The following is a 14,421-nucleotide window of genomic DNA, read 5'->3' as shown; positions in this document are numbered from 1 at the left end:
AGTATGAGATATAGGATATCTCCAGCTTTCAGCTATGGAGCCTCCTACTGCACATGCTCCTTGCACCTGGTCTGCCCTAACATTCTAGGACAGCTTTCTAGCAGTACAACTATAATGTAGTATACAGTTAATGTGCTAGGGTAATTACCTGCCTACACAAAATAAATGTGATTAGCTAATTAAAGGTATTTATGGATATTTTTAATGAACTTTTTCATTATTTTTTGTATTCCCATCAAACCCGTTTAATTGCAAGAACATTCTAGTAGTGTAAAGCCTCACGAATGGGCCTGTATATGTGTTTCTACATTTTCATACAATTTATCAGTAGGCAAATCCACCTGCAGCTGTATGATGCCTCACTGATGCACCATATTCTCCTAATACCGCATTCAATAGAATAATTTTTATTGCTCTTGGGTTTCTTATAAACTTGCATATGAAAACCTCTATTTTCCTGTGAGTTAAATGTGTAGGGTACACAGAGTGCATATAGCAGTCTGTATGCATTTGTTAAAGAGGTTGTCCACTACTTTAGCATTGATGACTTATCCTTAGGTTTCACTTGCGGAGCTGGCCATCTTCTGATAGTGGCCACTGCAGGTCACTCACTGCACATCTGCATCCTATTGATTTGGATAGGAGGCTGATGTGTAGTACCCTGCTGCAGTCACTATCAGAAGATAGCCAGCTCGACAAGTGAGTACTTACAGCCGCCGCCGCCAACATCGGTAACAGCTGATCGGTGGGGCTGCTGGGTGTCGGAGCCTGACAGATCAGACATTGATGACCACTCCTAAGGATAGGCCATCATCAGAGTTGAAGTAGTGGTCAATCTCTCTAACCCTTAACGACCAGAGGTATTACAGTTTTTGCATTTTTGTTTTTTGCTCCCCTTCTTCCCAGAGCCATAACTTTTTTTTATTTTTTGGTCAATATGACCTTGTGAGGGCTTGGTGTTTGTGGGACAAGTTGTACTTTTGAATGACACCATTTGGTATTAACATATCGTGTACTAGAAAACAAGAAAAAAATTCCAAGTGTGGTGAAATTGCAAATAAGTGCAATTCCACAGTTGTTTTTTATTTTTTTTGTTTACCATGTTCACTAAATGCTAAAACTGACCTGTCTTTATGATTCTCCAGGTCATTATGAGTTTATAGACACCATCATGTCTAGGTTCTTTTTTAATTAAGTGGTGAAAAAAAATTCAAAATTTGATTAGAAAAAAAATGACGCCATTTTCAGAGACCTCTAGTCTAGCGTCTCCATTTTTCAGGATCTGGGACTGGGTGAGGGTTTTTTTTTTTGCATGCCGAGCTGACATTTTTATTGATGCAATTTTGATGTAGATACAATCTTTTGATCGCTCGTTATTGCATGTTATTGCAATGTACCGTAATGTAATGTAATTCTGACATTTTGAATTTTTTTCTTGTTACGCCATTTAGTGATCGGGTTAATTCTTTTTTTATATTGATAGATCGAGCAATTTTGAATGCGGTGATACCAAATATTTGTATATTTGAATTTTTTATTGTTATATTTTGAATGGGACAAAAGGGGGTGATTTGAACTTTTATATTTTTTTTAGTTTTTAAATATTTTTAAAAACATTTTTTGTTACTTTTTGCATGCTTAAATAATCTCCATGGGAGACTAGAAGCTGCAGTACTTTGATTGCCTCTGCTACATGCAGGCCATGATCAGATCACCTGTGTGTAGCAGAAATCAGTTGCTATGAGCACTGACCATAGTGCGGTGCTCATAGCAATCTGACAATGACAAAGAGGTCTGCTTTAGTCCTCTGGTTCTCGTGCCGACCCATTGTTGATCCGCAATCATGTGACGGGATCACCGATGGGCAGGATTAGCAACTCACTTCTGGTAAGCTCACATTAAAAGCCGCTGTCAGAAATTGACAGTGGCATTTAACTAGTTAAATAGCCGCAGGTGGATCACAATTCCACTCGTGGCTGTTACGGCACATGTCAGCTGTATAGATCACCTGTCAAGTGTCTGGAAAGGTGTAGGTTCCGGCGCTGAGGAGGACTCCGACATCGGCGTACTATAACGACCACTGTCGGAAAGGGTTAAGCTCTGTTCCTATCAGTTTTTGCCTTCATCAGAGGTACAAGTTGACAATATTAAAAACCGAACATAAGGTCACGGAAGGAGTCAGAACGATGAACTCAAAAGTAAAAAACCTTTATTGATAAACAATGTTTAAACGGTGGCACTGTAGAAGATGGGCGGCCACACAACAATAAAGAGCAACAATTATTTATGTGCAATAAAGACCATGATTAAACCAATGGTAAAAGGTAGGTGCTCATCAAGTCACAAGATAATATAATATATAAATAATAATATATTGCTGTCTCACATGCAGCTATTCTTGGAGGAATTATGCTGGACTATTCACATCATCCATTTTAACATCGCCACCCCCCTTTTTACATATACACTCATCCATTTTCTTTGTATGTTTCTTTGTACATACATCTTACATATATGGAATTTGTGTGTTTTAATCTAGACGTATGCTTTATTATGGCCAGTACTGCAATTTGCATGTATTTATAGTTCTTTTACATCCAACTATAATGTTTTCCTATTTATATTATCTTGTGACTTGATGAGCACCTACCTTTTACCATCAGTTTAATCATGATAAATTATTGATGCTCCATGTTTATACTTTTTCGTGTTTTTGGCACCTGCATGCTCCCTGTGTGGTTTGGGGTAGTTTTTTAAATATATTTTTTAGACACCCTTGTACAGTATATACATATGTATATGAATAATTGTTGTTCTTTAGTGTTGTGTGGGCACCTGTCTTCTACAGTACTTGTTTATCAAGAAAGATTTTTTACTTTTGGGTTCATCATTCTGACTCCTTCCAAGACCTTAGGTTTGTTTTTTCTTCTTTGGGCATATACAGCTCTGGTAAAAATTAAGAGACCACTGCAAAATGTTCAGTTTGTCTGATTTTTCTCTTTATAGGTATATTTTTGAGTAAAATGTAAATTGTTCTTTTAGTCTATAAACTTCTGACAACATGTCTCCGAATTTCCAAGCAATACATGTTGTATTTTTTTTCTGACAAAGAAAAATGGTCAAAATTAAGGAAAAAAAACAGTGTTTTCAGACCTCAAATAATGCAAAGAAAACAAGTTCATAGGCATTTAGAAACAATAATACTAATATTCTAACTCAGGAAGAGTTCGGAAATCAATATTTTGTGGAATAACCATGATTTTTAATCACAGCTTTCTTGCGTCTTGGCATGCTTTCCACCAGTCTTTCACACTGCTTCTGGCGCAAAAATTTAAGCAGTTCTTCTTTGTTTGATGGATTGTGACTATCCATCATCCTCTTGATTACATTCCAGAGGTTTTCAATGGGGTTCAGGTCTGGAGATTGGGCTGCCCGTGACAGGGCTTTGATGTGATGGTCTTAATTTTTGCCAGAGCTGTATATCTCCTCTGAATGGTCTACCATTTATACGCTAGCTATAGGTCAATTTGTATATGTGCATCACTAATTCTACATTATATTTCACTTTGTACTTGGCATATATTTGCTTAGTTCTAAGTTGAGAATATTTCCCGGCATACTGAAAACATCTGACTCCAACATATAATATACTACCGTAAAGGCATACCATGTCATACATACGGTACTCATTGACTGGGACAGTAAAAAAATGTATACCATGTGATTACACTTTTATTATGTCCTTATTATGGCATTTTGCACTGTAGATTAGCTTTCCTATACAGTAAAAATAGGTAATTTATTAACATGTTAGATACATATGACCATGTTAAAAGTATATATTGTATACTGTATGTATGTACATAAGTATACATACCCCTGAAATAAAGCTCCAACATGTACAAAACTGAGATGCAAGCACAGCCTAGGGCATGGCAGGGTAGACGAGCTTCCACAGAAACCGTTCATTATACAGCAGTTAAACCTGTTATGGTTCTTGAAAAGAATGACAGAATCATAAACTTATCAAATTTCCTGGGATACATCCAGCGCATTAGTAAAGGGGATCTCGGAAATGAGCTGGGCAATGTAATATACACTCTCTACTATGTGCAATGAATGTGCATTGTTTACATGGACAACTATAATTTTATGATGATGAGATTTCAGACTAATAATTTTAAGTACCGTAATGATGTAAAGTAACAATGTAGGTAATATTTTGCTATAAAACTTGTCTAATGTACCTCAGCCTTGAGTTGTGTACTATTTTCTTGACTTACACAGAGATACGTAAGTGACTTGAATCTTAGCTTTAATTTACAATCAATTATTTTATTACCTATTAGGTGGAATTATCACTGTAATATAAAATATTTACTGATATACATTTTGCAGTTTTAAGAAGAAAATTCCTAATTAGGAGCACACAAATTATTGGTACATCCTGTGCAGCTGCACAGCGACCCAAGAGATAAAAGGGCCACTTAGACCCCAAAGCAGGTGGAATTGTGCATTATAATGAGCCAGGTACGGACTGAGGCTGAAATTCAGTCTTGGCATTTGAAATCACACAGGCCCATGCTGTCCCCATCCCCAAGCACCAGATGGGATATATTACTAATATTACCCTGAATAGAGGAAAGGAAGAGTTACTACAAGACCAATATTTCTAATGATACCCGTGGCCTGGTGGGGTAAGTGACAGAGCAGCAACTTTGTGCTCCATCACAACTCTTAACAGTATTGGTGTCTTGAGAACACCGATTCTGCTAACAACGTTGCAGCCAAGGCAGCCCACAACCAGACAGGCCTTTCTGGCAATTGCCAGAATTGCCAGATGGCCAGTCCGGCCCTGTGATGAGCTATTGGACTGCAAAGGGCCTTTATATTGTTATTGTACAGGGCCCTTCTCCCGTTTGTGTTCGCCACTGTTATCGATGATTAGTCAATGGAAAACAAAATCATCAACCAACCCAGGACTGCATTTCATATCACTGTGAAAATGAAAGTACACATTTGTAATCACAGGCAGATCCAATTTGCAACCTCAATAATCTGTATGGCCCCCGCATGCCTATTTGCACTTCTGCCAAGTCAATGCCTGAGCATGCTCCTGATGAGGTGGCATTTGGTGTCCTTGGGATCTCCTCACATAGGTGAATCAGGGCATCAATTAGCTTTTGGACACTCTATAATGCTTACAAAGTGTCTTACAGGTTCTCAATTGGATTCTGGCCTGGGGAAAATGGGGCAAATGTCAAAAGAAGTAGTGTAGTGTAGGGTCTGACAATAGATGTAAGATTTTATTCTTGCATCTAAGAGTAGTCATGATATAGTTGACTGTTATTTGGAGGTCTGTGTCACCCCTAAGGATATGCCTACCAAGACCATCACTGAATCACTCCGATTCATGCTGGATGATATTTCAGGCACCATAATGTTCTCCGTGGCCTCTCTAGATTCTTTCATGCCTGTCATAGGTGCTCAGTCTAAACCTGTTCTCATCTGTGTAGTGACTGGGCATCAGTGACAGACCTGACAATTTTGGTGAGTGCCAAACGAGCTGCACGCTAGTTTGTGATCACAGGTCCAACTACAAGACATTGGGCCTTCGCTCTACTCTCATGAGGTTTGTTTCTGACAGTTTGTTAGTAAAGGTACTTTCACACATAACGATATCGTTAACGATATCGTTGCTTTTTGTGACGTAGCAACGATATCGTTAAGGAAATCGTTATGTGTGACAGCGACCAACGATCAGGCCCCTGCTGGGAGATCGTTGGTCGCTGAGGAAAGTCCAGAACTTTATTTCGCTGCTGGATCTCCCGCTGACATCGCTGGATCGGCGTGTGTGACGCCGATTCAGCGATGTCTTCACTGGTAACCAGGGTAAACATCGGGTTACTAAGCGCAGGGCCGCGCTTAGTAACCCGATATTTACCCTGGTTACCAGCGTAAACGTTAAAAAAAACAAACACTACATACTTACCTTCAGCTGTCTGTCCCCGGCGCTTTGCCCCTCTGCACTCCTCCTGCATCCTGTGTCAGCGCCGGCCAGCCGGAAATCACAGCGGTGACGTCACCGCTCTGCTTTCCGGCTGACCGGCGCTGACAGTGCAGAGGAAAACAAAGCGCCGGAGGACAGACAGCTGAAGGTAAGTATGTAGTGTTTGTTTTTTTAATGTTTACGCTGGTAACCATGGTAAACATCGGGTTACTAAGCGCGGCCCTGCGCTTAGTAACCAGATGTTTACCCTGGTTACCGGGGACCTCGGGATCGTTGGTCGCTGGAGAGCTGTCTGTGTGACAGCTCTCCAGGGACCAAACAGCGACGCTGCAGCGATCGACATCGTTGTCGGTATCGCTGCAGCGTCGCTGAGTGTGAAGGTACCTTAAGTAGTAGAGTGAAAGTACATCAGAGCTCACAGCTCAACAACAGAGAAAGGGAGAGAAAGCCCTAAATCAATGGACAGATACTCCAGACAATGATATGTTTAATAACTTATTCACTGAAGAAGATGAGTAGTGGTCTGTGAAAAATATAGAGAATCAACTGATAGGGGAGAGAGGGCGAGGAGAGATGCTAGCAGCAGTGCCAGGGCAACTGATCAGTGATATGGTGTAGCTGGCATCATAACTAAATTTGAGTTAAAATTATTACACATTTTTTTCATTCAATCTTAATGAACTACTAGAAAGCAACAGAAACAAAAACATTACTGAAGGTGTGCTTGCTTGTCACAAGTGACTATACTGAATTTTTCCATATCGTGTGCAAATGATTTTGTGAAGAGGAAATAATTGTTTTTTCAAAAAAAAACCAGAAAAAAATTCAGTAAAAGTACCTTCACACATAACGATTTCGTTAACGATATCGTTGCTTTTTGTGACGTAGCAACGATATCGTTAACGAAATCATTATGCGTGACAGCGACCAACGATCAGGCCCCTGCTGGGAGATCGTTGGTCGCTGGGAATGATCAGGACCTTTTTTTAGTCGCTGATCACCCGCTGTCATCGCTGGATCGGCGTGTGTGACGCCGATCCAGCGATGTGTTCACTGGTAACCAGGGTAAACATCGGGTTACTAAGCGCAGGGCCGCGCTTAGTAACACGATATTTACCCTGGTTACCATTGTAAATTCCTGTCACGTCCCCCGGCGTCAGCTTCCCGCACTGACTGTGTCAGCGCCGGCCGGCCGTAAAGCAGAGCACAGCGGTGACGTCACCGCTGTGCTTTACGGCCGGCGCTTACACAGTGCAGGGAAGCTGACGCTGGTGGACGTGACAGGAATGTGAGTATAATGTTTTTTTTTTTTACTTTTACACTGGTAACCAGGGTAAATATCGGGTTACTAAGCGCGGCCCTGCACTTAGCAACCCGATGTTTACCCTGGCTACCCGGGGACTTCGGCATCGTTGAAGACAGTTTCAATGATGCCAAAGTCTTTCCCCGGATCGTTGATCGCTAGAGAGAGCTGTCTGTGTGACAGCTCCCTAGCGACCACACAACGACTTACCAATGATCACGGCCAGGTCGTATCACTGGTCGTGATCGTTGGTAAATCGTTTAGTGTAATCGTACCTTAACTCCAGAATTTTATCTTCAACAATCTTCCCTACAACATTTTTTTTGTAATTTTGTTTTACTTTTCAAATTTTAAATGCAAACATGTTACACCAATTCAGTGCTCTGTTGCAGGTCCGGGACTTTGGACTTGTATTTACCTAGCATTTCTTATCTAGTCATTTTTGGGGCAAGGGGTTTAATTCTATTTAAAAAATGGAAAAGATAAAGAGAAACATGTTACTGTGCATGTGTTTTTTCACAACTGTTTTACTAGTACAATTTGACAACTGTACACAACACACCTTGTATAGCAGCATGCTATGATATTTTGCTTTCTGTATGTGTTCCTATCTGCTGAGAATTTCTAGTTATATCTTCTTTGGTAAGAGTTGAATATTTGGTGTTGACTTTACTGTTAAAAATTAGTTACAGTATTGTATGAAATATATGGAAAAAGTATAAGTGGCAATGGACGTGGTAGTATAAAAGAAAAAAACATACCACGGCTAAGAATTTGGGAGCCATTAGCAGCAGCAGAAGCACTACTGTCACACGACAGGCTTCAGGAAAATGGTGCTGGTGATCTCAACCTTCGCATGTGCCACCACTAGTGCCATTTTACTAAAGAACATTGGGAGATCAATCTGCAATTGGAGCGCCCGCTAGGACTGTAGGGTACTCGGGACGGGTTCGGCGGTGCTTAAAGGGGTGGTCACGGAAGCGGTGACCCGGTCCGTGGCCCTGGGCATCCAATAAAAGGGGAATGAATGGAAGTGGAAATAAAGTCTAATATTTGTGATGCCACCTGTTGTACTGGGCCAGGGATGGCTGATGCTGCTTAAAGGGATCCACTGTGGCTGATGGTATTGCAGCAGAGTTGGTATATCTCCCCAGTGTTCCTTGTGCAGTTGCTAAGAGGGATGATAGATGGTGAGGTGCAGGAAATAATTGGAGGACACAGGATTTACAGTCTCTTTACCTGATACTGGTGAAATTGCAGTCCAAGACACAGGTTCCAGGTGATCTTGAAATCTGGGCAGCCTGGAAGCAGTTCGGAATCCCCTTAGCCAGGTGGGGTTGGAAGCCTTCCTTTCTGTGCTGAATTTGCTGTCCCTTGCTGCCTTAAGCTTCATACAAGGTCCTCTCTCAATCCATCCCTCAGGTGGGACTCTACCCCCATGGCAGGCAACTCGAGCCTTTTTACAGGTGTCCCTCTCTTGTGGTGATTCCGGGCTCTAATCTGCTGCTGTGCCTTCGGGTGTAATTGTGGTCAGAAGACTTGGAATATCCTGCCCACTGGTTTCTGCTGTAGGGCATACAGTTCCCGCACAACCTCGGACTCCCGGCATCCGGTTTCTGGGGCTCAAACCTGTAGGGAGCCCACTCGCAGCTCCACTCTAGTTCCTCTCTCCTCTTTTGCTCTTTCTCCCCTCACTGTCTCCTACAATCTCTCTAACTCCTCCACCAGCCAGAATATATATAGGGAAGCTACCCTGAAACCGGGTATAGAGCTCTCACTTCTGGCCTGCAGTCAGAAAAGTGTTGCATGTATGTGCTACCTGTTAAGGGGATCCTTCTTGCTTCCAGGCATGGCATCACTCTCCCCTTGAGGAAGGCACTACCAACTGTGACAACCAAATTGCTGGGGTGTCACACAATCACCACTCATTCTTAGGATGACACCGGTGCAAAATGTAAAACAGAAAGAAGATATATAAACCAGAGGCAGTAGATGGACTTGGGCAGAGCCAAATACTCTACACACCGTACACCCCAATGTATGGCAAGCTTAGGAAACACAACCTTCTAATCATTGAAGAATATGTGTATTGTTAATGTGTAATTTAAACTGTGAAATGCATTATAGAGTTGGTATTGTATTCTGCCCAGCAACAGGCAGTTGACAGGGACAGTCAGGGTTAATGGTTGGGACCAGCACAGAGTGGAGGATGCTAAAGAGACAGAGGCAATTTCCTGCCCAATGTGAGAAGAGAAAAGACCTAAGATCTAATATGAACGCAGTGCCACGTGATGTAGGAGACCCTAACAAAAAAGAAGACAGAGCCTGAGGATAGGAAGATCCTAGTGGAGAGAAAAGTGATAGAATGAATAGAGTGAACGATCCTAGACGGGTCCTGGGTCAGGACGCCTAGCAGTACGGCTCAGAGCTTGTAACTCACAGAAGTAGTGGGCCTAGACAGGACAGAGTACGTAAGAGGAAGAGAGTGCCTGGGGCGAGAGTTCCAGAATGTCACAGACAGAGAAGATAGGTACCTGGATCACTGGATCCTGCATAAAAAAACGGTCCGTCGGGCAGAGAAAACGTTCAGAGGAACGTTTTATCTGCACGTCGGAAAATCGGTCAGCGACGCATCCTGCGCTGCCCGTCACTAGCTACAATAGTAGCCTATGGGCGCAGGATGTGTCGCTGCCTGTGAAAAGTAGGAATCCAGCGACGGGTCCCACCTTTCCAAAGAGAGCATGCATGGAAGAATTTCCCGTCAGGGAAATTCTCTCTCGTTCGCTCTCCTTCTACTATCGATGCTGCCTATGCAGCATCAATAGGAACAAGATATAATGTTAAAAATAATTAAAAAAATAAAAATCGCAATATTCTCACCTACCGACGTTCCCGCGCAGCGTCACCGATGTTCCTGGCAGCTAGCGTTACTTCCTAGTAATACATTGCAAAATCTCGCAAGAAGTAGTGGTCTCAAGAGACCGCGACTTCTCGTGAGATTTTGCAATGTATTACTAGGAACGCTAGCTGCCGGGAGCATCGCTGCGCGGGAACCCCGGTAGGTGAGAATACTGCGATTTTTTTTATTTTTTTTAACCTGGTTTGTGTTGTGTATGCGTTTTCACAGCGGAAAACCGCTGCGAAGACGCATACACAACAGGTGCATAAAGGCTCGACGGGCCCGATGCACACGTTTTCCACAATCTGCACAGGATCCGTCATTTCAACGTCTTGACGGATCCTGTGCAGATTTGGAAGATGGAAGTGTGAAAGAAGCCTAACCTAACTCCAGTGAGAGACTGGGAAAAAATCCTGGCATTAGCTGTGCAAATTGCCTCTTCAGTGAGAAAGAGGACTTGAACTCTATATAACGCCACCTGTTGGAAGTAGCGATCCTACAAGTCACAATCAACCCTTTATCGAGTCGTGCAATATGACTTAGACTGGTCATGAATCCACCCCCGTCTCGGCCCAGCTCCACCTATTTTGGCAGAGCTGGGCAAAGCTGGAGAGAAATCACCAAATATGGCAAAATATTTGGCAACCTTGAGTTACGCAAACATTTTGCAACTTATCAAGTGCTTTATGCAGAATTATGGAGAAAACACTTTGATGGAGTTGGAGCCTTGGGGTTTCCGCTCAGTTTCCATTCAAAAACTCAGTGTGCACAAACCCTTAGAATCATTTTGGAAAAATGTATTTCCCATTCAGCATATTTTTGCGGGCCTTTGATTAGAAAATGCATCGCTTGGAATGGATTCCATCATATACCGCATCAAAGAAGTGCAGTTTATTTTTCCTACCAAGAGTTTATCAAAACCTGAAGTGGAAAGAAAACAGCGCTCCAAAGACCATATGACCAGCAAAGTGGATTTACAATAGAAATGAATACTACGAGTCTTTTCTAAAGCCATTTTTCAGGCGTTTTTTGAAGCGGTCCCGCAAATACCTTTTATACATAGGCACTGGCTACACGCTTCCTTTGCACTGGATATAAAAAAGCAAATCTGTTGGCTAGGAAGAAATGTGTTTCTCTGCATTTACTGTATAATTATCAGAAATCTGCTATGAGGCTCAGACATCACCATAGTGATACAGTTCTCTGCATTGTATCTAAGACAATGAATCATGTGAAAAGCTCGAGAGAAATCTCTGTGTTTTCAAGAATATTTCCCTGATACCCTATATTGTATAAAACAATGTCAATAAATCACAAGTGCTTGTTTATCTCCAAAAAAAGCACTATGTCATCCACAGCTTGTGCCCTATTGTTTGTCACATAAACGACATTGAAATCTCACCTAATATTCCAATAAGTAAAAGTCCTTAAAAATATTCAATTATTACTAGAAGGTGATTAATGACCTTAAAAAATATTCATAAATATCGCGCCATGTTTTACATCATATCCTTTCATTTTATAAACAATGTCCCCACCGTAAAAACCAAACTGCCCCGAGCAACTGTCTCGTGTATGAAATCCATTTATTTATGATGAAACCAGAGAAGCGTCGCACGTCCTGAGGTTATCGGCTTTCCAGTGTAGAAGAAAGCAGGTAATTTTCGGCTCGAAAGTAAAACACCGTAGAAGAAGTCGTAGGAAATAACACACAAAGCCAAAATACTATGGCAGTAGGATGGCGGGCCATTGGTTTCCTTGGAAACACACATCTAGCCGCATGGAACACTAAGAAATGGGATCCCCTCTGTTAAAATGTTCTAGCAGCACACGAATGCTGAAGTCACAGATGTAACCATACTGTGATGCATTGACTGCGCCGATCTTTCACATGAAAGTACAAGGGATGAATGGAATAGTTGCTGTTAATTATTTGGCTCCATACAATGCCCCTACGTTAAAGAGACATGCTGGGCATTCATTAAGCCATGCAGGCGACTAAAAAGAAGGAAGGAGCTGTCATTCCCTAGACTTGGTTTACAACATTGAAGACACCAGAATCCACTGTGAGAGGTAAAACGATCAGTTACCTTTCTTCAAATTCTTCTTTAAATGTACTGATCATGTCCTTAATACGGGCAATAAATAAAAAATAAAATAAATACATAGTAACATAGTAACATAGTTAGTAAGGCCGAAAAAAGACATTTGTCCATCCAGTTCAGCCTATATTCCATCATAATAAATCCCCAGATCTACGTCCTTCTACAGAACCTAATAATTGTATAAAACAATATTGTTCTGCTCCAGGAAGACATCCAGGCCTCTCTTGAACCCCTCAACTGAGTTTGCCATCATCACCTCCTCAGGCAAGCAATTCCAGATTCTCACTGCCCTAACAGTAAAGAATCCTCTTCTATGTTGGTGGAAAAACCTTCTCTCCTCCAGACGCAAAGAATGCCCCCTTGTGCCCGTCACCTTCCTTGGTGTAAAAAGATCCTCAGCGAGATATTTGTATTGTCCCCTTATATACTTATACATGGTTATTAGATCGCCCCTCAGTCGTCTTTTTTCTAGACTAAATAATCCTAATTTCGCTAATCTATCTGGGTATTGTAGTTCTCCCATCCCCTTTATTAATTTTGTTGCCCTCCTTTGTACTCTCTCTAGTTCCATTATATCCTTCCTGAGCACCAGTGCCCAAAACTGGACACAGTACTCCATGTGCGGTCTAACTAGGGATTTGTACAGAGGCAGTATAATGCTCTCATCATGTGTATCCAGACCTCTTTTAATGCACCCCATGATCCTGTTTGCCTTGGCAGCTGCTGCCTGGCACTGGTTGCTCCAGGTAAGTTTATCATTAACTAGGATCCCCAAGTCCTTCTCCCTGTCAGATTTACCCAAATGGTAAAGAAAATGGTAAAGAAAAAATGATCATGAAAACTCAAGAAAGAGGCTACTACTTATTTCTTGACCTAACACCTAGGACTGGAGGTAGTAGATGCTATGGTCAATCAAGTCAGAGGATATTGAACGTCATCTTACCGTATATAGAAGCAATGAAAAAACCATACACAACATAAAACACACTATAGTGTTTGTAAGAGTAACACGGTGTAATATGATCGGATTTAAAGTACAAAAAAATATTATAAATCGTGCGGACAATGGTAATCTGCATGTGCCACATTCAGCTGGATACATTTACTACTCAAACACGTGCTGCCCCATCGCAGTTGGCACTGCAAGCCTTCTACCCATCCGTCCTCTAGTACAACCTGTCCACTGACACCTGGCTGGTCACCAATGATGGGGCAAGCCACAAACAAATGATGATGAGGATAATGATGACCAAGATGAAGGCGAACATAAAATACCTTGCGCACAGAGTTTCAAATCACATGAAAAAGTGTAGCAGGTGGAAAAGGAGAGATGAGAATTGAAATAAAGAAATCTCAGGCGTGATGGGAATAATGCAATTACCTGGATGAGTCACTCAGATGAAGCTCTCCTGCCTTGAATCCCTGTGCCTGCTCGCACTTCTCCTAGTGCTACTGGTAGCCGAGTGTTGCAGTCATGTCTGCCAGTGGGAGCATGCGTGTGGGAGGAGGGAGAGGGAGAAACAGAGAGAACAGAAGCAGCAAATGTTTTTCTCCCATCAAATTACCCCGCATCATACTAGGAATCAGCACGAGAAGAAAAAAACAATTGGGCTACCACACCCGAAAGAGTGCGAATAGTGACAAATAAATGCGTGTTTTCCAGGATGTTCCCGTGGAGCAAATTGTAGTTAAAGAACAAACAAACATGGTCAGAGGAAAAAAAGAGTCGATTGGGAAATGTAGTAAGAATTTGATTGGATCCAACAGATAGGTGAATTATTTTTCACAACCAGCGCAATAGCTATGACCATCGTTTGAAAATAATATGTAAAAAAAAAAAAGTTTGCAAATACCATCCTGGCAAATTATCTTTGTGGGTAAATAACCAATTGGATCGCACTGTGCTCACACTCCTATCAAACTCTGTTCAGAGTGTGCGCACAGTGTGATCCGAGTCTCCATTCTGTGAGGCCGCAGAAATTGGACAGCACTCAAATGTCATCCGAGCGCAGTCCCACGCAATTGTGACGCCCAAGAGACCGGGGTACCCAGCACCGGACCAATGGGGTCTGTCTGTATCCCAATCCTGGATAGATGACTATTG

General features: G+C 41.9%; 1 protein-coding gene across 1 annotated transcript in view; it reads right to left on the bottom strand.

The window, feature by feature from the left end:
* LOC138675724 (uncharacterized) overlaps positions 1-13,771 on the bottom strand; it is a 166,089-nt gene extending 152,318 nt beyond the window's left edge. Inside the window, exon 1 of the mRNA XM_069764191.1 lies at positions 13,699-13,771. The gene's annotated coding sequence lies outside the window, so the exon portion shown is untranslated. The remainder of the gene's footprint in view (positions 1-13,698) is intronic.
* Positions 13,772-14,421: the final 650 nt, after the last annotated feature.

Source organism: Ranitomeya imitator, chromosome 4 (assembly GCF_032444005.1).
Source record: "Ranitomeya imitator isolate aRanImi1 chromosome 4, aRanImi1.pri, whole genome shotgun sequence".
In the NCBI taxonomy this organism is placed as follows: Eukaryota; Metazoa; Chordata; class Amphibia; order Anura; family Dendrobatidae; genus Ranitomeya; species Ranitomeya imitator.
The sequence above is the reverse complement of the archived record's forward strand: the minus strand, read 5'-3'. Positions and strand labels throughout refer to the sequence as shown.